The sequence below is a fragment of the Hyla sarda genome, chromosome 6 (genome assembly GCF_029499605.1).
Source record: "Hyla sarda isolate aHylSar1 chromosome 6, aHylSar1.hap1, whole genome shotgun sequence".
Taxonomy (NCBI): Eukaryota; Metazoa; Chordata; class Amphibia; order Anura; family Hylidae; genus Hyla; species Hyla sarda.
In genome coordinates, this window is record NC_079194.1 from 39,343,159 (window position 1) to 39,370,609 (window position 27,451).

At 41.8% G+C, this 27,451-nt stretch overlaps 1 protein-coding gene and 1 long non-coding RNA gene across 5 annotated transcripts in view; one reads left to right on the plus strand and one right to left on the minus strand.

Moving 5' to 3' along the window:
- Positions 1–6,270, minus strand: part of LOC130275498 (uncharacterized) — a 50,057-nt gene extending 43,787 nt beyond the window's left edge. For both annotated transcript variants that reach the window (XR_008844799.1, XR_008844798.1), the window contains exon 1: positions 6,016–6,270. This is a non-coding gene — a long non-coding RNA (uncharacterized LOC130275498). The remainder of the gene's footprint in view (positions 1–6,015) is intronic.
- The window catches only part of KCNT2 (potassium sodium-activated channel subfamily T member 2), an 814,344-nt gene that overhangs the window by 192,029 nt on the left and 594,864 nt on the right, over positions 1–27,451 (plus strand). The window lies entirely within an intron of this gene.

The following is a 27,451-nucleotide window of genomic DNA, read 5'->3' on the forward strand; positions in this document are numbered from 1 at the left end:
TTCCTTGCAGCCCACATGGTCACGGACTGGAGTAGACCAAATCCAAATAGATTATAAAGAACAGAATAGTCCAGCGTTGTGTAGTCGGTGAATTTCTGAGGAATTTATTTAGAACAAAACGTACAGGTAAGTGACACATTTTGGTTGCTAGTATACAGCCTTAGTCATTACTATGGCTGTATACTATCGGCCGAAACGCATCACTTACCTGTACCTGTACGTTTTGTTCTAAATAAATTCCTCAGAAATTCACCTACTACACAACGCTGGACTATTCTGTTCTTTATGAGTTATATCCTGTATTATACTCCAGAGCTGTACCCATTATTCTTCTGGTGGAGTTATTGTGTACGTACATTACATTACTTATCCTGTACTGATCCTGAGTTATATCCTGCATCATACTCAAGAGCTTTCTGCAAATCTGTCTTTAAAAATTAAAGTTCATATATTTTTTTATTATTATTGGAATGGGGTATTTTGCTATTAGCTGGACTTGTCTAGAGCTTTAAATAGTCTAGCACTGACTCTGTGTAAGCGACACTGTCAGACTCCTCTAGTGTTATGTTATCTCTCTAATAACAGAAGTGTTGTGCAGTGGAGTTCACCATACCTTACCATTCTGTTCCCTGGTGTTTTCTCAGGTAAGGTGACTTTTCAGGATAAGCCGTCCTCTGTGTTTACATGAGAGGCAGCATTATTTCTGGCCATTTTATGACTAATGTGTAATTTCCCCCTTGGTTACCCCTCTTTAGGCTGCATCTCTGTGTCAGCTTTCCCTGTACAGTGGATGTGTCACGATTCGGCTGGCTGGAGGTGGATCCTCTGTGCCAGAGAGGGATTGGCGTGGACCGTGTTGGTGGACCGGTTCTAAGTTGCTACTGGTATTCACCAGAGCCCGCCGCAAAGCGGGATGGTCTTGCAGCGGCGGTAGCAACCAGGTCGTATCCACCAGCAACGGCTCAACCTCTCTGACTGCTGAAGATAGGCGCGGTACAAGGGAGTAGACAAGAGCAAGGTCGGACGTAGCAGAAGGTCAGGGCAGGCAGCAAGGATCGTAGTCAGGGGCAACGGCAGGAGGTCTGGAACACAGGCTAGGAACACACAAGGAAACGCTTTCACTGGCACAATGGCAACAAGATCCGGCAAGGGAGTGCAGGGGAAGTTATGTATAAATAGGGAGTGCACAGGTGAACACACTAATTAAGCCTGCTGCGCCAATCAGTGGCGCAGTGGCCCTTTAAATTGCAGAGACCCGGCGCGCGCGCGCGCCCTAAGGAGCTGGGCCGCGTGCGCCGGGACAAGACCGACGGGGAGCGAGTCAGGTACGGGAGCCGGGATGCGCATCGCGAGCGGGTGCCTCCCGCATCGCGAACCGCATCCCGGCTGAGAGAGACATTGCAGCGCACCCGGTCAGCAGGTCTGACCGGGGCGCTGCAAATGCGAGGAAGTTGCGAGCGCTCCGGGGAGGAGCGGGGACCCGGAGCGCTCGGCGTAACAGGATGTAGAGTAGACTTCATTGCTCACTATCACTTCTCATCATAAATGTTCTTTCTAGACTTTTTACATTGGTGGTCTGTCCTCGGGATAGATCATAATTGTCTGATCAGCAGGGGACTGAGACATGGCTGATCAGATGTTTGTGCAAGCTTCAGATCTGGCACACATACAAAAGGACCATGGACATAAGCCATTGTGTAGTAGTGGCACTGGATTACTGAAGCTCGGTTTTTCCAGTCTAAATTTGTCGCACAGGAAGTCGCAGTCTAAATATGTGTGACTTTTGCTTTAGAGGATTTTTAGAACATGATGCATTCTAGTCTATTTTTGATGTAAAAATGTATTGGTGCTTAATTTATTAAAAGCGACTTTTCAGCAACAAGTCGCATAAGCTCAAAGTACGCTGAAATGTCAGACCATGCTGGAGCAGGTTTAAACACAGTCTAAAGCATTGATCCCGAAGTCTGTGCACAGAATTTATCAAGAGCCGTGCGACCTGTGATAAATTAGGCGCACAATAGACCGGCTTACCCTAGTTTGGTTCATATTGGTGCGGGACATAGACAGCTTTGATAAATCTCCCCCATAGACTTTTATGGAATTTTATGTGTTGTAAGGCACTGTGCTAAAGCAAGAAACAATACAAAAATATAGATTTTCATAGAAAGAAACTGAAAACAGATTGCTACCCTATCCAGTCTAATTGTAAATTGTTAATTCCAGTACATAACCATAAAGATACATAAAACTGATAGGAAACAATAAAAATATAAAATATTGAGATAATGTTAGAAGATAAAATGGAAGTCTAATGTTTGTAAAATGTTTGTTTTTGTGGAGGAAATAAAAAGCCTAATGAGTAATTGATGTTGTATTAGCTCATTTCCAAAAATACATATAATTTATTCACAATAACTGGTGCAATTATTTATTAATTTATTCCTAAAAGACTAGGACATGCAAAAACTGCTCCAAACCTGTACTGTGTGATCATATATATATTGTCTATAGTTGGACAGAGTTGGACAGAGCTCACCTCAGGGGTGGGTATACCTGGCACATTATCTCTTCATGCTGATTGGGACTTAAAGATTAAACCTGTGTTCTTTATGAATCATAATATTAATATGAATGATATATTAAAGGGGTATTCCATGAAAAAACTATTTTTATATATCAACTGGCTCCAGAAAGTTAAACAGATTTGTAAATTACTTCTATTAAAAAATCTTAATCCTTTCAATAATTATCAACTGCTGAAGTTGAGTTGTTGTTTTCTGTCTGGCAACAGTGTGCTGTTCCTGAGACAAGCAGAGATGTCAGCAGAGAGCAGAGTAGAAGAGGTTTGCTATGGAGATTTGCTTCTAAACTGGGCGGTTCCCGAGACACGTGTCATCAGAGAGCACTTAGACAGAAAAAAAACTGCTCAACTTCAGCAGCTCATACGTACTGAAAGGATTAAGATTTTTTAATAGAAGTAATTTACAAATCTGTTTATCTTTCTGGAGCCAGTTGATATATATATAAAAAAGTTTTTTCCTGGATAACCCCTTTAAGTAGAAATTTACATTTGGTTCATATCCTTAACATATTTTCCTTCTGTATGGGACTTAAAAAGGATCAGGCTTGTTGAATTTCAGGCCCAATCCTTATATTGCTGGAGATAAGCTGCAGCCAATGAGACAATCCATATATTGCTGGAGATAAGCTGCAGTCTTACAGTGTTTTACAATCCTCTCCCTGTTAAAAACACATGCACTCTCGGCAGACTTAAAGTGGTATTCCAGGATTTTATTTGACTGTGCTATATGGGCTTTAACCCCTTAAGGACCCATGGCGTTCCAGTACATCATGAGTCCGCTCCCGTTCTATAAAGTGGGGCCACGGCTAGAGGCCGGGACCCTTGGCTAATAGCGCGTGACACTGATCACGGTGTCGCGTGCTATTAACCCTTTAGACGCGGCGTTCAAAGTTGAATGCCGCGTCTAAAGTTAAAGTAAATCATTGCTGGTTAGCTCAGGGGGCTGTTCGGGTTCGCCGTGGTGAAATCGTAGCATCCTGAACAGCTGAGACACAGCAGGAGGGTCCCTTACCTTGCCTCCTGGTGTCCGATCTCCGAATGACTCCTCAGTGTCTGAGATTCAGGCATGAGCAGTCAAGCAGTAGAATCATTGATTAATGGTTTCCTATGAGAAACCACTGATCAATGTAAAAGACCAGTGTGTGCGGTTTTGTAGTCCCCTATGGGAGCTATAACATTGCAAAAAAAAAAAAAAAAAGTGAAAAAAAAATGAATAAAGATCATTTAACCCCTTCCCTAATAAAAGTTTGAATCAGCCCCCTTTTCCCATTTAAAAAAAAAAATGTGTAAATAAAAATAAACATATGTGGTATTGCCGCATGCGGAAATGTCTGAATTATAAAAATATATAGTTAATTAAACCGCACGGTCAATGGCGTACGCGCAAAAAAATTGTATTTTTGGTCACTTTAAGTCCTATCAATGCAAAAATGGCACCGCTAAAAACATCAGATCACGACACAAAAAATGAGCCCTCATACCGCCCCATACCTGGAAAAGTAAAAAAGTTATAGGGGTCAGAAGATGACAATTTTAAACATATACATTTTCCTGCATGTAGTTATGATTTTTTTCCAGAAGTACAACAAAATCAAACCTATATAAGTAGGGTATCATTTTAATCATATGGACCTATAGAATAAAGATAAGGTGTCATTTTTACTGAAATATTTACTGTGTAGAAACGGAAGCCCCCAAAAGTTCCAAAATTGCATCTTTTTTTCAATTTTGTCTCACAATTATTTTTTTTTTCGCTTTGCCGTAAGTTTTTGGGTAAAATGACTGACTTAATTACAAAGTAGTATTGGTGGCGCAAAAAATAAGCCATCATATGGATACTTAGGTGCAAAATTTAAAGAGTTATGATTTTTGAAAGGTAAGGAGGAAAAAATGAAAATGCAGAAACGGAAAAACCCCGGGTCCCTAAGAGGTTAAAATGAGTGTAGATTATAATAACGTTTCTGTACCTGTGTTTGATGGATGGTCTTGCAATTCTTATGTGATTTTTCCCCGATGTTTATTTTTAGCAGCATACAAAATGAATATTGTCTCAAGTTTTCCCAGATTGCAGTGTAGCATGATATATTACATCACTTGTCAAGTGTTGAAAGGGAGCCTGTCTGAGTTTCAATGGGTACAGCGACTGCTGGGTGAGAGGGAGAGCATTCTCCACAGGGCTGCAGGGAATTGCAGTTTACAGCACAGCATGCAAGGCAGCTCGTCTGTGCTGCAACAGGTGGGCTGATTACTGTGTGGGAGGAAGAAAAGTCACCTCACACTTACAAACAAGGGATCCTGGGACTTGTAATTGGAAGGAGGGAACTCCAACAGGAAATAGCCACAAAAATAAAGCAGCAGTGTATGGTGGACTTTCAATGCAGCCATTTAGCCTCAAGACAAGCACAGATCCTTCCCAAACATGTCCCTTAGTGTCTGGCAGGTACGTACTAAATTGTGGACAACCCTCTCAAGTATCAGGAGGAATAGCTTCTGGCCGAACAGTTATTTGAACTATTTGAGGTATATGGGCACCTTTTACAATTTCTATTTATAAGGTGTGTCACGATTCGGCTTACAGGTTGTGGATCCACTGTGTCAGCGAGGGATAGGCGTGGACCGTGCTGGTGGACGGGTTCTAGGAGGCTACTGGTGTTCACCAGAGCCCGCCGCAAAGCGGGATGGTCTTGCTGCGGCAGTAGCAACCAGGTCGTATCCACTAGCAACGGCTCAACCTCGCTGACTGCTGAGAAGGCGTGGGACAGAAGGACTAGGCAGAGGCAAGGTCAGACGTAGCAGAAGGTCGGGGCAGGCGGCAAGGTTCGTAGTCAAGATGGATAGCAGGAGTTCAGGTAACACAGGCTTTGGACAACACTAAACGCTTTCACTGGCACAAGGCAACAAGATCCGGCAAGGGAGTGCAGGGGAAGTGATGTGATATAGCCAGGGAGCAGGTGGAAGCCAATTAAGCTAATTGGGCCAGGCACCAATCATTGGTGCACTGGCCCTTTAAGTCTCAGAGAGCTGGCGCGCGCGCGCCCTAGAGAGCGGAGCCGCGCGCGCCAGCACATGACAGCAAGGGACCGGGACGGGTAAGTGACTTGGGATGCGATTCGCGAGCGGGCGCGTCCCCCTGTGCTAATCGCATCCCCGACGGCCATGTCAGTGCAGCGCTCCCGGTCAGCGGGTCTGACCGGAGCGCTGCAGGGAGAGAGATGCCGTGAGCGCTCCGGGGAGGAGAGGGGACCTGGAGCGCTCGGCGTAACAAGGTGGAACAATTAGCCGGATAGCAGCTATAAAATATCGTAAAACAAGAAATATATACATTTATATAAAATAAACTGTTAAATAATATACCCTAACGAACATTACTATAAGAAAGATTGATTGAATAGCTGGAAATGTCATAATAAACATAATGAAATCATGAATTCTACCTTTGGTCTCACGTTGGTAGGTTGGGGCCCCTTCACCATTTCTCATCAGCAGTATTAAGTGTTCAGTATTTCTTATACTGTTCTTCGGTCTTCTGATGTAGCATTACCCTTCTCGGACCATATTAGAAAATTTCTCAAGAGAGTACATTCTATGCAGCACAGAAGAATGACATACTTGTCAAGGACAGATTTAAGTTAACGCACCATTACTGCAGAAATGGATCAAAAGTCATAAGCTCCTCACAGAGCCTCTTGAGTCAGAATTAAGAAACAAGGAAGAAAGGAAAAGCTAAAGATGAATCCTCATAGATTTGACATGAAAGAAAAAATAATTTATAGAAACCAGATAAAGAAATGTAATGGAAATGCTGGAAGATAATTCAAGGATGTTGACCTCAAGGGAACTCAATGATGGTCAATAAGGAGATACAGAAGCTAATCAGTAAACTATAATAAGAACGTGTTTTGGGACTAATGAGGCAACATTCATTTCACTTAAATAAAACAAAGATTAACAAAAAAATATCATAAAGCTAACTTTTAAAATCTGATTTTACATAATTTGATTGTATTATGTTACTCACTTTATTTCAGGCATATGACATTTTCTGGAGAGCAAAATTGCAAACAACCTTACAGGTCCCAACAATTTTATAAACTTGTAAATCATGGCTGTATAGCTACAATTGTACAAAATACAATGCATATATATATATATATATATATATGTATATATATATATATATATATATATATATATATATATATATATATATGTGTGTGTGTGTGTGTGTGTGTGTGTGTAGTTTAAAAAGGCCACCATTCTGGAACAGAATTTTAGGGCAATTTTGGCTGCATTAACCCCTTAAGGACTAAGGGCGTACCCATACACCCCCATTTCAGAGTCCTTAAGGACTGAGGGCATATGGGTATACTAATGGAAATTTCGTTCCCCGCCGCTAGCTGGTCAGGGACCGGACCGGGCTGCCTGCTGAAATCATTCAGCAGGCATCCCTGCACATTGTCAAGGGGGATCCTGAGACCCCCCCATATTGGCAATTGGCACAAATCACCAGTCAATTCAGACCAGCAATTTTCGGCGATTCTAGTTCTTACCACTCGCCGGGCGGGGATTGGAGCCTAACCGGCGATCTGCGGGGATTGCGGGTCATCTGCGTCCCGTGTGACCCAATGACCTGGATAAGGATGATGATCGATGGAGTAATATACACCACCAATCATCATCCGTACAGTACTGGGAGGTTGCAGTGTTGCCACCTCCCAGTACAGCTGTGATTGGGCGGCAGTAGTGACCACACCAATTACGGCAGTATGGGGAGGGGGGAGGTGGATGAAGGAGCACATTGCTCTAATCTGCCCACCATTATTGTGAGATCTGGTGTGCAGGACGGAGTGTCGTGCTGCCATCTCCCCCCCTAATAGTCAAAAAAGTGCCCCCTTGCCCCTTGGTACAGAAAGCAGTCAGCGACAGTTTAGATTAGGTAGGGACAGTTAGGAGTTTTAACACCATACCATCTGTAGGTGTCCGGAGGTCTGCAGAACCTTTAGCTGCATGAACCCTTCCCTACAGGGTCGCTGTGGTCGCTGTGTTTTTTTTTTTTTTTTTGGGGGGGGGGGGCGCAGACCTTTTATTTTTTTACTAAATGTGTGGCTGGACCCTCAGCTATAAAAGGGCGGTCCACCACAGTTAGCTATTGCCCACCCGCCGCTGATCAGTCACTTAGTACTGATCAGCGTTTTTTTGCGGTGAAGGCGCTTTTTTGGGGATTAAATCGTCTTTTTTATTTTATGTTTTGCACCTACCGGCGGTCCATGCCACCAATAGCAGGCCTGTGCTGTGTGGATGGACCAAACCTGTGTGATTTATCAATGGTCAGCATTTTTTTGGGGTTCCGGTGGGTGCTTACTTTCGAGTTTTAATAGTTTTTTTATTTATTTATTTATTTATTTATTTTGTGTAGGGGTGTGTACGTGCCACCAGCCACTGTTCTGGGCTGAGTGGCCAGACCCCCTACTGACTTCTGCGCCCCATGCTGCCACCAAGCTCAAATCAGTGTGCACACCCCTGATTAGGTAAACACTTTTTTTTTGGCTCAGGGTTTTTTGCGCTAGAAGTCCTTTTTTTTCTTTTCTTTTTTTTTTCTTTTTTTTAGTTTAGTTTTAATTAATATTTTAATATTTTTATTCGGGGCGGGTTAGTTAGTAATCTAGGGAGGGTTAGGGTAGGAAGTCTCGCACCACACCATATGAAGCACACACACCAACAAAGTTTTTCCCTCCACATAGATATACTTCACCCCCATTAGAGTAGGGAAATGGCCCACGGGGCGTTTTCAGCGGAGGAGGCATATGTCTTACTTGCCTCCGACTCTGAAAGCGCCACAGAGGACGAGCAAGACCCCACCTTCCTTATTTCCTTGTCCTCCTCATCATCTAGTTCCGCAAACCTCCTCTGCTCCTGACCCTGTGCCCCATTCTAGTATGAGTACCCCCTGGCGCTCATACTAGTCAAGCCCCCCAGCCAAGTTTACTGGTGCCCTGTATCGGAGAACTTATCTGGACTCAGCCAGCGGACCACGAGCCCATGATTCCTGAGTTTGTTGGCAAATCAGGAATCAAGATTGGCATTGTCGAGTTCACTGAAATTTAATATTTACAGACCCCGCTCTACAGGATGGCCATGGCACGTTCCCAGCTCGAGGCCATACGGAAATGTTTGCATTATGCTGATGCAAAATGGTGTCACATGTGGGGAGTTTCTGCTGTTCTGGCACCATAGGAGGTTGAAAAATGTACATGACCCCAACTTCAATTTCAGCAAAATTCTCTCTCCAAAAGTCCAATGGCGCTCCTTCTGTTCTGAGTATTGCAGTGCGCCGGCAGAGCACTTAACATCCACTTATGGGGCATTTTCTTAATCAGAAGAAATTGAGCTTAACATTTTGGGGTCCATTTTCTCCTATTACACCATGTGAAAATGAAAAATGTGTGGTAACACCATCATTTTAGTGTTAAAAATCTAATTTTGCATTTTCACCTCCAACTTCAACACAAAGTCATCAAACACCTGTGAGGTGTTTAGGCTCACTATACCCCTTGTTACGTTCCTTGAGGGGTGTATTTATATCACCATGGGGGCTTCCTAAATGCAACATGGCCCCGAAAAACCACGACAACAAAATTTGTTTAAAAAAAATTTGTGTTAAAAATCAAATTTATCACTTTTACGGCCCACTGTTCAAAAAACCTGTGAGGTGTAAGTACTCACTGTAACCCTTGTTACATTCCTGGAGGGGTGTAGTTTCCAAAATGTTGTCACATGTGTGTGTGTGTGTGTGGGGGGGGGGTTCTGCTGTTCTGGCACCATAGGAGGTTTGTAAATGCACATGGCCCCGACTTTAATTTCAGCAAAATTCTCTCTCCAAAAGTCCAATGGTACTCCATCTTTTCTGAGACCTGTAGTGCGCCAGCAAAGCACTTAACGTCCACATATGGGGCGTTTTCTTAATCGGGAGAAATTGGGCTTCAAATTTTGGGGTCCACTTTCTCCTATTACCTCTTTTGAAAAAAGAAAAACTTGGGGTAACACCATCATTTTAGTGTTAAAAATCTAATTTTACATTTTCATGTCCAACTTCAACGCAAAGTTGTCAAATACCTTTGAGATATTAAGGCTCACTATACCCCTTGTTATGTTCCTTGAGGGATGTCGTTTCCAAAATAGTATGCCATGTGGGTTTCCTTTTTTTTTTTTTTTTTTTTTTTTGCTGTTCTGGCACCCTGGGGACATTCTAAATGCAACATGCCCCCCAAAAACCATTTCAGCAAAGTTCACTTTCAAAAAGCCCCATTTTGCTCCTTCCCTTCTGAGCATTGTAGTACGCCAGCAGAGCACTTAACATCCACTTATGGGGTGTTTTCTTAATCTAGAGAAATTGGGCTTCAAATTTTGGGGACCATTTTCTCTTATTAGCCCTTGTGAAAAAGAAAAATGTGTGGTAACACCATCATTTTAGTGTTAAAAATCTAATTTTGCATTTTCACCTCCAACTTCAACACAAAGTCATCAAACACCTGTGAGGTGTTTAGGCTCACTATACCCCTTGTTACGTTCCTTGAGGGGTGTAGTTCTGTCACCATGGGGGCTTCCTAAATGCAACATGGCCCCGAAAAACCACGACAACAAAATTTGTTTTAAAAAATCCAACCACGTTTTTACCTGCGGTCGGGAAACCGCATACGGCCGAAAACAAAGCCGACCGGAGGCTGTGGTTCACTCCGGTCGGCTCATAGACATACATTAAATATGGTTCCCGAATACGGCTGAGTGCGGGCGCCGTGATTAAGCCCCGTCCCCCCTCCTCCCAGCCGTATATGGGAGCCGTATTTAACAAAACGTGGTGTGAACCCAGCCTAACTTTTTTATTTTCCCCCCTACAGGGCGGTATGAGGACTCATTTTTTGCACCGTGATCTGAAGTTTTTATCAGTATGATTTTTGTTTTGATCGAACTTTTTGATCACTTTTTATTAATTTTTTAATGCTATGAAAAGTGACCAAAAATACACTTTTTTGGACTTTGGATTTTTTTTTGCGCGTACGCCATTGACCGTGCGGCTAAATTATTGATATATTTTATAGTTCGGACATTTACGCACGCGGCAATACCACATTTGTTTATTTTTTATTTACACTGTTTTATTTTTTTATGGGAAAAGGGGGGGATTCAAACTTTTATTAGGGAAGGGGTTAAATGACCTTTATTAACACTTTCTTTTAACTCTTTTTTTGCAGTGTTATAGGTCCCATAGGGACCTATAACACTGCACACACTGATCTCTCATGCTGATCACTGACGTGTATTAACACGCCTGTGATCAGTGTTATCGGCGCTTGGCTGCTCCTGCCTGGATCTCAGGCACGGAGCAGTCATTCGTCGATCCGACACCGAGGAGGAAGGTAAGGGCCCTCCCGGTGTCCTGTAAGCTGTTCGGGACACCGCAATTTCAACCTGGTGGTCCCGAACAGCCCGACTGACTAGCCGGGATAGTTTCACTTTCACTTTAGAAGCGGCGGTCAGCTTTGACCGCTGCTTCTAAAGGGTTAATACCGCACATTGCCGCGATCGGCGATGTGTGGCATTACCCACGGGTCCCGGCCGTTGATGAGCGCCGGGACCGATGCGATGTGATGCGGGGTCGCAGCGGGACCCCGCTTCATATCGCGGGAGCCGGCGCAGGACGTAAATATACGTCCTGCATCGTTAAGGGATTAAAAGGGCACTCCGGTGGAGAACAGTTTCTTTTTTTTTTTAAATCAACTGGTGCCAGAAAGTTAGACAGATTTGTAAATGACTTCTATTAAAAAATCATTACCCTTCCAATACTTTTTAGCAGCTGTATGCTACAGAGGAAATTATTTTCTTTTTTAATTTCTTTTCTGTCTGACCACAGTGCTCTCTGCTGACACCTCTGTCCGTGTCAGGAACTGTCCAGAGCAGCATAGGTTTGCAATGTGGATTTTCTCCTGCTCTGGACAGTTCTTTATATGAGCATCAGGTGTCAGCAGAGAGCACTGTGGACAAGACAAAAAAGAAATTCAAAAAGAAAAGAATTTCCTCTGGAGCATACAGATGATAAAAAGTACTGGAAGATTTTTTAATAGAAATCATTTACAAATCTGTTTAACTTTCTGGCACCAGTTGATTTGAAAAAAATTAAAAAAAATTCCACCGGAGTACCCCTTTAAAGGAGTATTATGATGTATCAGAAAGAGTTTGAAAAAAGTGTAGATTACAGAAACAATTTTTTTTTTATATAAATTCCTTTTTTTGTTTTGTTTTTCTTCACAGTACACATCACAGTGATCATCCCTCTCTGCTTCCAGGTTGTGTGGTGTAAAGGAAGCTCTAATACTACTGTGTGAGACCGGTGTGCGAATTTTGGCATATGCAAAAATTTGCATATGCGAATTTTCGCTTATGCTAATTTTTGTATGTGCAAATTTTCGCATATGCGAAAATAAAACAAGAATATTACGAATATGCGAATATTCACGAATATATGACGAATATTCGTCCATATATTCGCGAATTTTCGCAAATTCGAATATGGCCTATGCCGCTCAACACTACAGTGCGCCAGAATTTGGTGCATTGCGCCACAAATTCTCCAAGCAACAGTCTATAAATATACACTATGGGGGAGATTTATAAAAACCTGTCCAGAGAAAAGGTGCCCAGTTGTCCATAGCAACCAATCAGATTGCTTCTTTCGTTTTGCAGAGGCCTTGTTAAAAATGAAAGAAGCGCTCTGATTGGTTGCTATGGGCAACTCAGCAACTTTTTAGAGGACAAATTTGACACTCAGTGCTCCTTCTAAATCTCTTTATGTCCTGTATATTTGTATACTGTATATTAGTATAATTTTTCCCCATTCAAATTCAGCAGAATAACAAAAAAAAAAAATAAATAAATAAACAGAACGTTGGTCGGTCTTGAGGACTGGGATGGGGAACACTGGTCTGACAGTATGTATGGTCTGCAATGTTATAGGCTGTACTTCTGTGTTTAACAGTGACCATTTATTTTCACAATCTCAAAACGTGTCATTCATTCATTTTGATAAATCTGCCAAATTGGTCCTTTTAATCTTCATTCCGATGATAAGAGTTGCGGGATGGCGTACGCCATCCCGCAACTCTGATCATCGGAATGAAGATTAAGAGGACAAATTTGATGGTTAGTGCTTTATATTCATTAGTCCATTTTTCCTGTCCAATTTCAATGGAGTTAATTAAAAAATATTGCAAGTTAAATAATGAAAATGCCTTAAGAAAATGAGTTTATACAATTTGCCTTACACTTTGAAACAACAGAAAAGTTGCATAGAAAAGTGCTTAGGTGCATATGCGACATTTTATGTGCCAAATGTAAGCCAAAAAAACCTTCTAAATAGCTTAAATAAATCTCCCCCTAAGTTCATTAAAGGGGTACTCCTGTGGAAAACTTTTTTTTTTTTTTTTAAATGAACTGGTGCCAGAAAGTTAAACAGATTTGTAAATTACGTCTATTGAAAACTCTTAATCCTTCCAGTACTTATTAGCTGCTGAATACTACAGAGGAAATGGTTTTCTTTTTGGAACACAGAGCTCTCTGCTGACCTTCATGACCACAATGCTCTCTGCTGACATGTCTGTCCATTTTAAGAACTGTCCAGAGTAGGAGAAAATCCCCATAGCAAACATATGCTACTCTAGACAGTTCCTAAAATGGACAGAGATGTCAGCAGAGAGCACTGTGGCCATGAAGGCCAGCAGAGAGCTCTGTGTTCAAAAAAGAAAACCATTTCCTCTGTAGCATACAGACCCTAAAAAGTATTGGAAATATTAAGATTTTTTTTTTATATGTCATTTACAAATCTGTTTAACTTTCTGGCACCTGTTGATTAAAAAAATAACAATAAAAATTTTCAAAAACCCCTTTAAATTTGGAAAATAACGTATAATTCCTGGTTGTAAACATGTACAGTCCCTTTAAGGTAAAGTTTCCATACAGATCAGTGCACTAATTTCCAGATCCTAAGAAGCTTAGCAGATGATAACTCGTTTATTGTAAAGCGTCTATTCAAAGGCTCTACATATTCCGAGCTCATTGTGCAAACCAGACTCTATTCTTGTTGTAAATCATATTGCATGATCTCTGAGCACTGAATTAGGTCAGAAATCTTTTGCATATGAGTAGTTACGTACTTCTGGAGCAATTGAAAGAGTTGATTGAATAATTCCAAGTATAATAGAACTACTTTACACCTAAACTGTTGATTTAAGAGGTTGGATAATCAAGATGTCTTCCATGAAGGTCACATTCATAGAGTCTGGAATAAGAGTTTGTATTGTTAATCCCCAGAATTCAAATCTCCTTAACTGATGGCTCGGTATTAATATATATATATATATATATATATATATATATATATATATACATAGATAGATACAATCCAAATGAAAGCGGCACCTCCTGAGAAGAGTAAGGTCGGGTGCACGCCCTAGAACCTCGGTGCTCCGGTCCGTAGTAAATATAGATCAATGTAGGCAGCACACCAAAATTAGTGCAAAATTTAAGTGTTTATTCCAGGGATAGGTGACAATGTTTCGGCGATCTCACACCGCCATTTTCAAGTGATACAGGTGGGGTTTAAATACACTCCCCATTTAGTGACATCATGATTATTAGCATATCACATGATCATAAACTATCATATATATATATATATATATATATATATATATATATATATATATATATATATATGTGTGTGTATGTGTATATGTGTGTTTGTGTTTGTGTGTGTGTAATCAAAGTTGCATTGCAGTAGGAAGGTGGTAAATATAACAATATAACCAGACATGCAACGAATTATCTTCGGAAATCTAATGACTATAAAAAAGCCTTCATATAATGTAAACAGCTCATGTTTATTTGCCTATAGGGGTGCTGCTGAGAAGGATAGATAGATAGATAGATAGATAGATAGTTAGAATATATATAAAAAAAAAAGCTCCAAAGCCACCACACTACCTGGATATGTTCCCTTTAAATGATCCTGCCTGATATGACCCTGGCTGCTCTTGATTTTCTTTGCCATCCATCCCTATTCTTCAGCATGAATAATACATTTCCCAGAATCCATTGCAGCTCTGCTTTCACTGTTGTCCAGCTCCCTCTCTGAGAGCAGCCCCCACCCCCTGCTCTGTAAGCAGAGATATAAAGTGTCTGATTGGCTGAGGCTGCACGCAACGCCCAGCTCTGAGCACTAAAGGAAGCAAGAAGCATCAGTACAGGGCAGACATCATGTGGTCTGTGTCTTTCAGACGGGTGGGGATGACTTTCAAAGAGAGACTTGGACAGAAACACAGTGGATGGCTGGATGATGTCTTCTCTGTACTCCCAGCAGGGAAGTGACAACTGAAAGAGAGGAAACTGCTCTATATATCTAATGAATGATATTTAGACAATTACATAGGTTGGTGAGAGGGAAAGGATAGGCTATCTGTTTAGTTCTCCTGACTACCCTTTTAAGCATCGACAAAGAACCACTGGTTTGAAACAAGTTGGCTTGGCCTGTTCACAATTTGCTTTTACATACGCTGACTGTATTTTTAATGAAGATGTTCTAATAAAGGAGATCGGAGTATTAAACTTCATGGTTGGTGCAGCCTATGATGTCATATTGTGCAATTGAGCCAGCATAGCTAATCACCACCAGCTAGGATCGGAGACTGAAGTGGTCAATAACTGTGACATATACAAAAGAAAGAGAAGCGCTCCATAGTGCATTAACCGGGCAAGTTGGTATTCACAGTGGTTTACTGGAAGCGCTTACCCGGTAGGTTGTGCTAGTATGCCAGGCACAATACTGTTAAGAGTTTCCAAAATGCAGCCAGTCCCGCCGTCACATAGGTGTAACGAATACAGTTACCTCCAAATACTCCCAAGGGACTTCAAAAGGCGCAGAAAGGATGAGGAGTTATAGGTGAATAATGATATATATTTATTGGCAGAACAACGCGTTTTGATGCCAGGACGGGCGTCTTTCTCAAGTTCAAGGGAACTTGAGAAAGACGCCCGTCCTGGCGTCGAAACGTGTTGTTCTGCCAATAAATATATTTCGCTACTCACCTATAACTCCTCATCCTTTCTGCGCCTTTTGAAGTCCCTTGGGAGTATTTGGAGGTTGCTGTATTCAATAACAGTGACATGTGAGCAGTGGAGATATGGATACTATTTAGCGGCAGGACGTCTTTGATACTGGCGGCAATCTCTGGGACATATTATTGTCAGTGGCACATAAAGGTTCCCTCACCTCCTGTGTTACCTGGTACACTGATTGAAGTGGCATAATTATAGCTGATGAGAGAGCTATCGGAGTTTCCAGTATTAATATATAGGGGCTTGTTGTGGTCCATTAAGGAAACATTCATCTGGAGAGTAATTTCACAAACAGTGGGGGCCATTATGAAATTAAGATGGACAATGTCATCATACCTGCTTGTGTCATCTTGTGTTTGACAACATTAATGTACCATTATGCTATCTGAAGGAATAAGGACCACACTTTGAGGATATACATCAATCTATCTTCAAGGGTTTGCCTGATGATAATTTACTGCCGGAAACCTGCATATTGAGATAACATGATCAATACTGTATGATGTATAGTCCAGTCTTTGCCTGCTATGTGCTACATATGTGCTTGCTGTGCTAGTTTGTTATGTAGAATGAAATAATCTATAACATGCTGCTATCTCCACTTTATCATTATTAAAAATAAAAAAAAATGTGATGAACCGTAGTTTTATTGGATATATGGGGAAACGCGTCAGGAGAAATTTGGGAATTGACCCTCAGAAGAGCCTCTGTATGTTTACTGATTTTATAGTATTCATTTGTGATAGAATTTTTAGTAATTTTCTAATAAAGATTATGGGGGACATTCATAAACGTGTTTACCCGTTTTTTTTTTTTTTTTCTTCTTATATTTGTCGCTAAAAAGTCGCAGTTGCCACTACACATTTTTCTTTGCGACAATCCTTCTTCAGAGTGAGAAAAGCAAAAATAATGATTTCAGCTTTTGTAAGCAACTTTCACAAATAAGCTTACGGTAGTTAGAGATTTATAAAATGTGAATGTTGCAAAAAAGTCGCAATAAAGTAAAAGTTTGCTTACATTTACTCCAGGAAAATCCTTATTTAGGTTTTTAATCTTTTTTGGACTTTAGCGATCCAAAAAAAGTGATGGAGATACCTTTTTTAATTAAAATTTAGTAGTGTACCATTTAAAAATAACAACAAAAAAGATACAGTAGTGATGGGAAAAATTGTATTTAACTAAATGTATCTTTTTTAGAACAACATTTTTATTCATTTTTAAATAGGGATCAATTTATGTGGGCGAGTAAGGCACTAAAAATGTAGCCGACAATAATAAAAATGTAGTGTGTGTGTGTTTTTCACTTTTTTAAAAACATTTTTTAGGTAGTACTACTACTCCCAGCATGGAACACACTGATCCATGATTGGAGTAGTAGTTCCTGTACTAATAGACAGATCGCCTGTTGTAATCCTCCTGTATAATGTATAGATGCGGGCGGCCGCCGCATCTATACATCATACAGGAAAATCACAGAGTGACACTCGCTGTGATCTGTCTATTAATGCAGGTACTACAACTCCCAGCATGGAGCAGAGTGTGCTCCATGTTTGGAGCAGTAGTACCTGCAGTAAGGGACAGATCACAACGGATGTCACTCCTCCTGACACCTGCTGCGATCCTCCTGATGTGAATGTCGGGATCAGCTGTTCTCAAGGCTACAGAGCTGGGAGAACAGCTGATGCTGAGCCGTAGGTATACATCGTATATCTACTGCCCAGTAAGAACTTACAGTGAGCCTGAAATGTGTATACAGTATACACATTGCTGGCTCACTTAACCCCTTGTTGAGCTGTGCGCTAAGCCAACCCGGCAAGGAAAGAGTTAACTTACACTGCTGGACAGTGTAGGTTAACCCTTTGGGCAGTATACAATATATACAGCTATCTATAGATAGCTGTATATATTGTATACAGAAGATGAAGAAGTCCCCTTACCTCCCTCCAGTCCCCGTGTAGCTCCACCCCTAGTGATGATGTCATTAGGGGCGGGGCTTCAACGGGATCCAGGCTGGTAAGTCTGAAACTCTGTTAACATTGTCCGTTTTGGATAATGTGAACAGACCCTTCTGTCAGACAGACAGGGAAACTCCAGCTGTTGCTAAACTAAAAACCACTGCATGCCCAGACAGCCAAACGCTGTCTGGGCATGCTGGGAGTTGTAATTTTGCACCAATTGGATGCTCCCTGTTTAGGTAGACATTGCATTATGGGCGCTCTCCCTTGCGGTAGCCGGTACCAACAGGCCTGGAGCATCAAAAAAGGCACGCCTAGGCGGTAACAGGCTGCCGTTATTTAGGCTGGGGAGGGCCAGTAACAATGGTCCTCGCCCACCCTGGTAACGTCAGGCTGTTGCTGCTTTGTTGGTATCTGACTGATACTGAATATACATGGAACCCTATGCATTTTTTTTCTTCATAAATAAAAAATAAATAAAATAAAAAAATGCATAGGGTTCCCCGTATTTTCATTCTCAGCCAGATACCAACCAAGCAGCAACAGCCTGACGTTACCAGGGTGGGCGAGGACCATTGTTACTGGCCCTCCCCTGCCTAAATAACACCAGCCTGTTACCGCATAGGCCCAGGAGCGCCATTTTTAACGTTCCAGGCCTGTTGGCACCGGCTTTTCCCGACACCCCTGTGGCAGTGGGTACCGGGGTAATAATTGGGGGTTAGCGCTAACTGTTTTTGGGGATAAAGCTAAGGTATATGGTATATTAATGGATTCCGTCTATTAGACAGCCTCCATTACTAAGCCTGAAAATTCAATTTAAAAAAAAACACAACACATTGGAAAAATTATTTTATTTACAAAAACACTCCCCCACAGCCCTCGTTAACCATTTTATTAAAATAAAAAAATCCAGTTCATCCGTCGTAATCCATCGAATCCACAGTAATCCTCTGCATACACTGATCTGAAAAGAGAAGAAAAAAAAAACACAAAAAAATGGGTTAGGACATTTTTTGCGCTCTCCGCAGGGGAGAGCGACCATAATGCAATGTCTACCTAAACAGGGAGCATCCAATTGGTGCAAAACTACAACTCCAAGCATTCCCAGACAGCCTTTGGCTGTCTGGGCATGCTGGGAGTTGTAGCTTAGCAACAGCTGGAGTCTCCCTGTCTGGGAAGACACTGGCAGAAGGGTCTGTTCACATTATACAAAACATACAATGTTAACAGAGCTTCACACTTACCAGCATGGATCCCGTTGTAGCTCCGCCTCCTAATGACGTCATCACTATAGGGCGGAGCTACATGGACTCGGTGGGCTCAGGAACGAGGGAGGTAAGGGGATCTCCTTTTCTGTATACACTATATACAGCTATCTATAGATAGCTGTATATATTGTATACTGCCCAAAGGGGCTATAGGAGCAGGGAGTCCTGTCAGTCTGGTGACAGGATTCTCGGACCCTGTATAGTATATACGGGTTCACTATGCTACCTGTATACTATACTACCGGGGGAGGTGAGTAGTGATGCTGTACATCACTTCTCATCTCCCTACACTCTGTGGACCGGGCGCTCAGCATCCGACCCACAGAGTGGTACCTGAAGACAGTGAGGAAACTGCCACAGGGGACAAAACTGGCTATTTCCACACACCAGGGAACACGCCAGAAAAAAACGCCAGAAAAAAACGCCAGAAAAGCTGCCAAAATGCAAGGAAAATTCTTGGCGTTTTTGCTGGTGGGAAAAAATCTCAGTGGAAATCTAGCCTTACTAAAATAGCTCATCTACTTTTGCTTACCTGTGGCAGATTTCAATATTTTGCTTACGCGCGACAAATTTATGAAGGCAGTGCAACATAATAATAAATTTGTTGCACGTAACCAAAATGGCAGTTGAAAAAAATAAAAATAAAAACGAGGACGAAAGCAAGGTTTTATAAATGTCCCCCTATATTTTAGCTATTCTTGATATTTGTTGGTTTTGAAACTAGCTACATTGGATGTGTCAGTCCAGCTTCTTCAGTGATTGGTTCAACATAGCTAATGCCAGGATTTTTGAGACAATGTTATTTTTACAGCGAATCTAAGCCTATTACGTGTGACATTTCTACATAGCGAGGGTATCTAAGAATGATTAGGCATTGTCTTCAAGCCAATTCATAGGAGGTATATGTTGGAAAAGTCCACCAATGTACACCCTAACAGAAGGCTCCGAGGTACTGTATACTGTATAGTTTAGGCCACATATTGACTATTATTGTCATCCACTATATACTGTAACAAGTGCAGTCTGCAGTCCTATTTATAAGAGGTATGCCAATATATACCACCTCAAAGGAGGCTGAAAGGACATGACTTTATGGTAAATTAGTTTTTATTGAATTTACAACCAATGACATTAATTATAAATTCTCCAGGCTAACCAGCATGAGTCATAAGGAGAATAAAAGTCATTATTTAGTAGGTAGCAGATGATGCATGAACAGTGGGTTGGGTGAACATAAAATAATATGACGAGTCAAAGTTGACAAAAGGACAATTTTTTCTTTGCCTTTTTTATTTTCCTAGCATACTGTACTTGCGAAACATAAAGTTCTGATGCATTAAAGAAGTACATTAAAGAACATTAAAGAAGTAGTCCAGTGAAATTGTTTGTTTAACTCCCCTTCCGGCATTCCCCGAGTGTCCAGATATTGGTGTCCCGTCCTCTGGTCCTTGTCTTCTGCATTCGTGGCCCGGAGTGTCACACTGTGGTCATCTTATCTGTGGTCATCTTACCGTAGCGATGTCCCGCCTCAGCCGGTTACAGGCTGAACGCAGTCATGTAACGGTTCGGGCAGCAGGCAGAAGGTGGGGCCCATGCGTGTGCCATGACCCTGCGCTTAACCTATCACCAGCCGAGGCGGGACATTGCTGTGGTCGGTGATAAGCTGAGCACAGTATGGTGCACCAGGCCCCAGGATTCGGGAGAGAATCCGACACCGATATCGGTGCACAGGGGGAACATTAGAAGGGGAATGTGTTTTTGTTTTGTTTTTTACTTTTTGCAGCTCGGGCACAGAGGAAAAATAGAAAATTGCCGCTGGACTACTCCTTCATACCTGGCTATGCATTAATCTTATAAAAATAAAAAATAAAAATCCAAAACTCTCCTGCAGGAGAGAGAGTGCTTGGTTTAACTCTACAGTACATCATGTTCTTCACTTTGTCTCTATGTACAGGGAAACAGGATAAGAACAGGAACAGCCTCACAGACAGTGAGGTTAGGCCTGGATGAGACATGCAAAGAATATTGACTCCAGTTGATCAACTACAGCTCCTACATCCAGAAAAGGGCAGCCATCCCTATAGTCCTCCAATGATCTTCAGAGATGTGTGTGTGTGTTATTATGGAGCAGACAGCTGTTGCTCTTTCCCTTTTAGAGATTTAGCACCTTGCTGAATCTACAAGGAGCTGATATTAGGTATGAAGGGGCATCTGCTGAGAGACTAAAGGCTGCTGCCTAAGGTGAGATGCCTGTTTCACCTCATGGCATATGAGATGTTAGATTTTTTTGCCACCATCTATATCAGGAGCTTCCTTTGACGTTGCCTGGTGGAGATTTACAATAGTAAAGTAGATTAATTTAAACATATGCCAAATATATTCTAAATACCGTATTTATCGGGGTATACCACGCACCGGCCTATAACACGCACCCTCATTTTACCAAGGATATTTGGGTAAAAAAAGTTTTTTACCCAAATATCCATGGTAAAATGAGGGTGCGTGTGTGTGCGCGTGTATACCCCGATACACCCCCAGGAAAGGCAGGGGGAGAGAGGCCGTCGCTGCCCGCTTCTCTCCCCCTGCCTTTCCTGGGGTCTAGAGCCCTGCTGCCGCCGCTTCTCTCCTGCTGGCTATCTGCGCCGCTGCCCGTTCTCTCCCCCTGACTATCGGTATCGGCGCCCCATTGCTGGCGCCGATAGCCAGGGGGAGAGAAGCAGCGCCGGCAATAGGGCAGCGGCGCCGACAGCCAGGGGGAGAGAAGGGGCAGTGGCACCCATTGCCTCCCCCCATCCCCGGTTGCATAATTACCTGTTGCCGGGGTCGGGTCCGCGCTGCTTCAGGCCTCCGGCGTGCGTCCCCTGCGTCATTGCTATGCAGTGCACGGCGCACTGACGTCATGCGCTGCGCCGTGCAGCGCATAGCAACGACGCAGGGGACGCACGCTGGAGGCCTGAAGCAGCGCAGACCCGACCACGGCAACAGGTAATTATGCAACCGGGGATGGGGGGAGGCAACGGGGCAGCGGCGCCGGCAATGGGTGCCGCTGCCCCTTCTCTCCCCCTGTCTGTCGGCGCCGCTTCTCTCCCCCAGGCTATCGGTGCCGGCACCGATAGTCAGGGGGAGAGAACGGGCAGTGGAGCCGATAGGCAGGGGGAGAGAAGGGCCGGCAGCAGGGCTCTAGACCCCAGGGCAGGCAGGGGCAGAGAAGCCGGCAGCACTGGCTGTCTCTGCACCTGCAAAGCCGCTGCAGTTCATTGATTTAAAGCGCCCGCTTTAAGTCATTGAACTGCAGCGGCTTATCGGCGTATAACACGCAGACTTTAGGCTAAAAATTTTAGCCTAAAAAGTGTGTGTTATATGCCGATAAATACGATATACTATATTGTTTTTAAAATGTTGGTGATATGTCTTCTTTAATCTTCAGTCTTGGCAAACTCTTCATAGAACTGCTCATAAGCATCAGCAATATAACCCTTTATATATGGGCTTGGCTAGGTATAATGAAGGTTAAATTTGTTACAGACTATACATTGCATCATCACTTACTTCCTTTGGAGAGACAATAAGCAGCATACCTACCCCATAGCCTGCATACCTACTTTATGGCATCATGAAACTATTGAATGTACTGAGCAGGAGGCATATATTGTATGGGAGTAAGTAGGGAGTTAAGTGGTGATACTCTACATCCTTGTACCCAAAAACAGAAAGACGCTATGCCCAGCACATTACAGCTTACGGTAGAAGAGCTGGATCTCCTTTACCTGCCCTCCTCTATGTTGTGTCAATGGCACCCTATGCTGGGGCTATGTACTACAAATGCTCTATGGCTTCTGCTCAGTGAATGCTCACTGGACATAACACAAAGCTCTTAATTCAGTGAACAGGTAGGTAGGGCTCATTCACTTTGTTCATAACTACAAGATCTATCTCATTTATCAAGTTGCTTTTGAATAAAACACTGCAGGGTAGTTACATAGTTACATAGTTAGTACGGTCGAAAAAAGACATATGTCCATCAAGTTCAACCAGGGAATTAAGGGGTAGGGGTAGATTTATTATACACTGAAAACACTATATATATATATATATATATATATATATATATATATACGCATATATATATATATATATATATATATATATATATTATAATATATAATGGAAGCAGGCACGGCAGCACTCCAGAATTGTGATAAGTAGTGGCTTTTGTTATCACCCAAAAATTGTGCAGCGAATATATATATATATATATATATATATATATATATATATATATAATGTGTATAAAGCCCCTGCTCCACTTGTACTCACCAATGTACAGAGGTCAAAAAGCATAGACAGGGTTTTACCTGCTGGATCATATTTAGGGCTAGCACATTGTTGCTGAACCTACCCTGTGAAATGGATTGGAGAACTATTTATATGGTTATATATAGTAATAATAATTTCCCAACATTATAAAAAGAACAATTATGTGCGCAATTGTGAATAATTAATATAAGGTGTAGATCATGTCATCTAAAAGACTGAAAAGTAAACAATGAATTCTGTGATTTTATTTTTTCTCTCTAAAAGGTTAAATAAAGGAGTACTATCGTGCACAACAATGTAACCTATATACTAAGATTAGGGCATAAGTTTTAGATCTCCAGCATGGGACCCCGGCTCTTCCCGGGACCGGAACATGTCAACTTTCGCTTAAGTAATCCTTTAATGGCAATTTTACTCATAAAACTGACATTTCCATCTAAGACAAGCTTGCAGTGTCCTTGAAATCTGATTTTTAACAATGTAGCTGTACAGATGTAACGTGTTTGTTCACCCTCATGAGTCCACATAGCAGCAACTAATAAAACACTGTAACATTCATCTCTCTGTAATCTTAATAGAAGACTTAGGGATCAAATCTTTATTAGAAATGGAACAAAATGTCAGCACTTCTGTAGACTGGATCATTAAAATTAGATAAGTGTCATAAGGCAATGATGGGATGGAACAGAAGAACAGTACATATCATTTAACTCATACTGTTTATAAAAACATTAAATTAAACAAGTCAGCTTAAGGGGCCTCAGAGACTTTACAATTTATAACTAAACTTACAGTTTTACTGTTCACGTATTTTATTGAGTAAACATCTACAGTATAGGGAGCAGAGCTAAGTGGACCTTTGTTTTTATGACTTCTTAGGGAGCTTAATGACAAAATAAGCTTTAAAGGGGTACTCCGGTGAAATTTTTTTTTCTTTTAAATCAACTGGTGGCAGAAAGTTAAAAATATTTGTAAATTACTTCTATTAAAAAATCTTAATCCTTCCTGTACTTATTAGCTGCTGAATGCCACAGAGGAAATTCCTTTCTTTTTTGAACACTGATGACATCACGAGCATAGTGCTCTCTGCTGACATCTCTGTCCATTTTAGCAACCGTGCATAGCAGATGTATGCTAAGGGCAGCATGGTGGCTCAGTGGATAGCACTGCTGCCTTGCAGTGCTGGGGCCTTGGGTTCAAATCCCACTAAGGACAACAATAAATAAAGAGTTATTATTATTATAATGACGTCAGCAAAGAGAACTGTGGTCGTGATGTCATCAGAGAGAATTCCAAAAAGAAAATAATTTCCTCTGTAGTATTCAGCAGCTAATCAGTACAGGAAGGATTAAGATTTTTTAATAGAAGTAATTTACAAATCTGTTTAACTTTCTGGCACCAGTTGATTTAAAAGAAAAAAGGTTTTCACCGGAGTACCCCTTTAATGAAGGAGAAGAGATGGAAGTAGCTCATGGGAGGATAGGGATTGAAGTGAGCCAGACACAGAGACTGCAAAGATATGACATTAAAGGGGTACTCTGATGGAAAAAAAAATTAAATCAACTGGCGCCACAAAGCTAAAGAGATTTGTAAATGTCTTCTATTTATAAATGTTAATCCTTCCAGTAATTAGAAGCTGTTGCATGCTCCAGAGGAAGTTGTATTTATTTTTAGAATTATTTTCTGTCTGACCACAGTGCTCTCTGCTGACACCTCTGTCCATGTCAGGAACTGTCCAGAGTGCAAGCAAATCCCCATAGCAAACCTCTCCTGCTCTGGACAGTTCCTGACATGGACAGAGGTGTCAACAGAGAGCACTGTGGTCAGACTGAAAGGAAATTAAAATAGAAAATAACTTCTTATGAAGCATACTGTAGCTGATAAGTACTGGAAGGATAAAGATTATTTATTTTTTTTAAATAGAAGAAATTTACAAATCTGTTTAACTTTGTTTCACCAATTGAGTACCCCTTTAAGTATAATTAGCCAAATCAGTGCTTGATTCACTGGATAAACTGCTCAATACTGCTCTGTAATGCCCTTTATGCTGCTGCTTCTTCTTTTCGTGTACTATGAAGAGAAGAGACATATCTACTCTTTTGTGTGTGCAGTATATGGGAATCATCTTAGACCTTAAGATCCACCCAAAAGCTCAAGGACAATTAAAAATTAGAGATGAAGCTTGCAGAGCAGCAATCTGGTGAAAATGTCACATACAAGTTACACAAAGTCCAGAAAAGTATTCTGAAAAGTAGCTTGACATGACAAGTACTCTTTAATTGTCTGACCTCAAGGACCTGGGTCAATCAGCACCATAAAGGGAACATAGCACTCCCGAAAGAGCAGCATCACCTACAATGTTTACATAGGACATTAGCTTGTCACATTAACTTCTTTGTGCTCAAACATTGATTTTCCATTCTATGTACAGACAATCAATGTTTTTGTTCTGAAGAACAATAAGACAGATCAAAATGAAAAGATCAGTGACTCTGAGATAAATATGACACTGTACTTTCACCAGTCTCGAACATGTAAAGTCTTTCTTTATTATAACAGCAAATGACTACTGTTAGATACTGACTAAATAATTGCCTAATTTTGAAACTCTAGTGCCAAACCATTTAATACTTTTGATTTGGCTGCTCACAAGCATCATAAAAATGTTACTTGAATTGAAACAAATCAGCAATTACATATAATTATCATCTGCCTAGTCCGTACTTCATAGAGCTTCAATGTAGGAAAATAATCACCTACTTATTTGTATGTAGATTACAGAATGATGCTGCCATTTTCCCAGTGCATAAAGAGGTGGCCTATGATTTACTTCCACAATCGAGTATATAAAAGATTGAAGAGGTATATTGTAACATAAAAGAACACAGCAATATCAAAAGAGCATCTTTCTGTGTGTTCATTCAATAAACTCAGTGTGGGACAATTTGTCTCGTCATAGATATTTTTTTGAAAACCACTATGGGGTCCTATAGTGGGAATTTAGAGAAAAGGCCAAGCGGGATAAGTTGCACTTCTTCATCCAAAGTATAATGGATAATATGTCTAATCTCCAGCCCGACACTCCCCACGATAAGAAATCTTAACCCCTATCCTTCGGATAGGGTATAAGATGTCAAGGGGTGGAGTACAACTTTAAAGTGGTTATCCAGAATAAGAAAAACAGAGCTGATTTCTTCCAAAAACAGCGCCATGTCTGTCTCCAGGTTGGGTGTGGTATTGCAGCTCAGTTCCATTAAAGTGAATGGAGCCATGTTGCACTACCACACACAACCTGGGGACAGACATGGTACTGTGGATAACACCTTTAACCCCTTAAGGACCAAGTATGAGTATGAGTTCGAGTATGGAAATACCCCATATGTGGCCCTAAACTGTTGCCTTGAGACAGGGCTCCAAAGCAAGAAAGTGCCATGCACATATGAGGCCTTAATTGGAGATTTGCATCCGCCACAAAAATACCCTATGGTAGTGTTTCCCAAACAGGGTGTCTTCAGCTGTTGCAAAACTCCCAGCATATCTTGACAGTCAGTGGTTGTCCGGCAATACTGGGAGTTGTTGCTTTTCAACAGCTAGGGCTCCATTTTGGAATCAGTGCTGTACAAGATGTTTTTTATTTTTGTACTTTTTATTTTGTGTAGTGTAGAGTAGTGTTTTTAGGGTACATTTACACGGGTGGGGGTTTACAGTGAGTTTCTCGCTGGGAGTTTGAGCTGCGGCGGAAAATTTGCCGCATCTCCAACTTGCAGCAGAAAACTTGCTGTTAACCCCCTCCCGTGTGAATCTACCCTAAAAACACCACTCTACCCAGCTGTTGCAAAACTGCAACTCACAGCATGCACTGACTGACCATAAATGCTGGGAGTTGTAGTTATGCAACAGCTGGAGGCACACTGCTACAACTCCCAGGGAGAAGTAAGAGACCCCCGTCAGCCCTGATCGCCGCCATGAACGCCGCCCCGATCACCGCCCAGGAGGGCCATGATTGGTCGGTTGTTCCGACCGATCAGTCACGTGATTGTGAGGTGGCACCCGTGCCCCAACACTCCTGCTGGATAAGTGTGAATGGAGCTGTTTTGGACAGCCCCATTCACCCTTATTTTCTGTGTCACCAGGTCACCAGAGACTCGATTGACCCGGAATCGCCG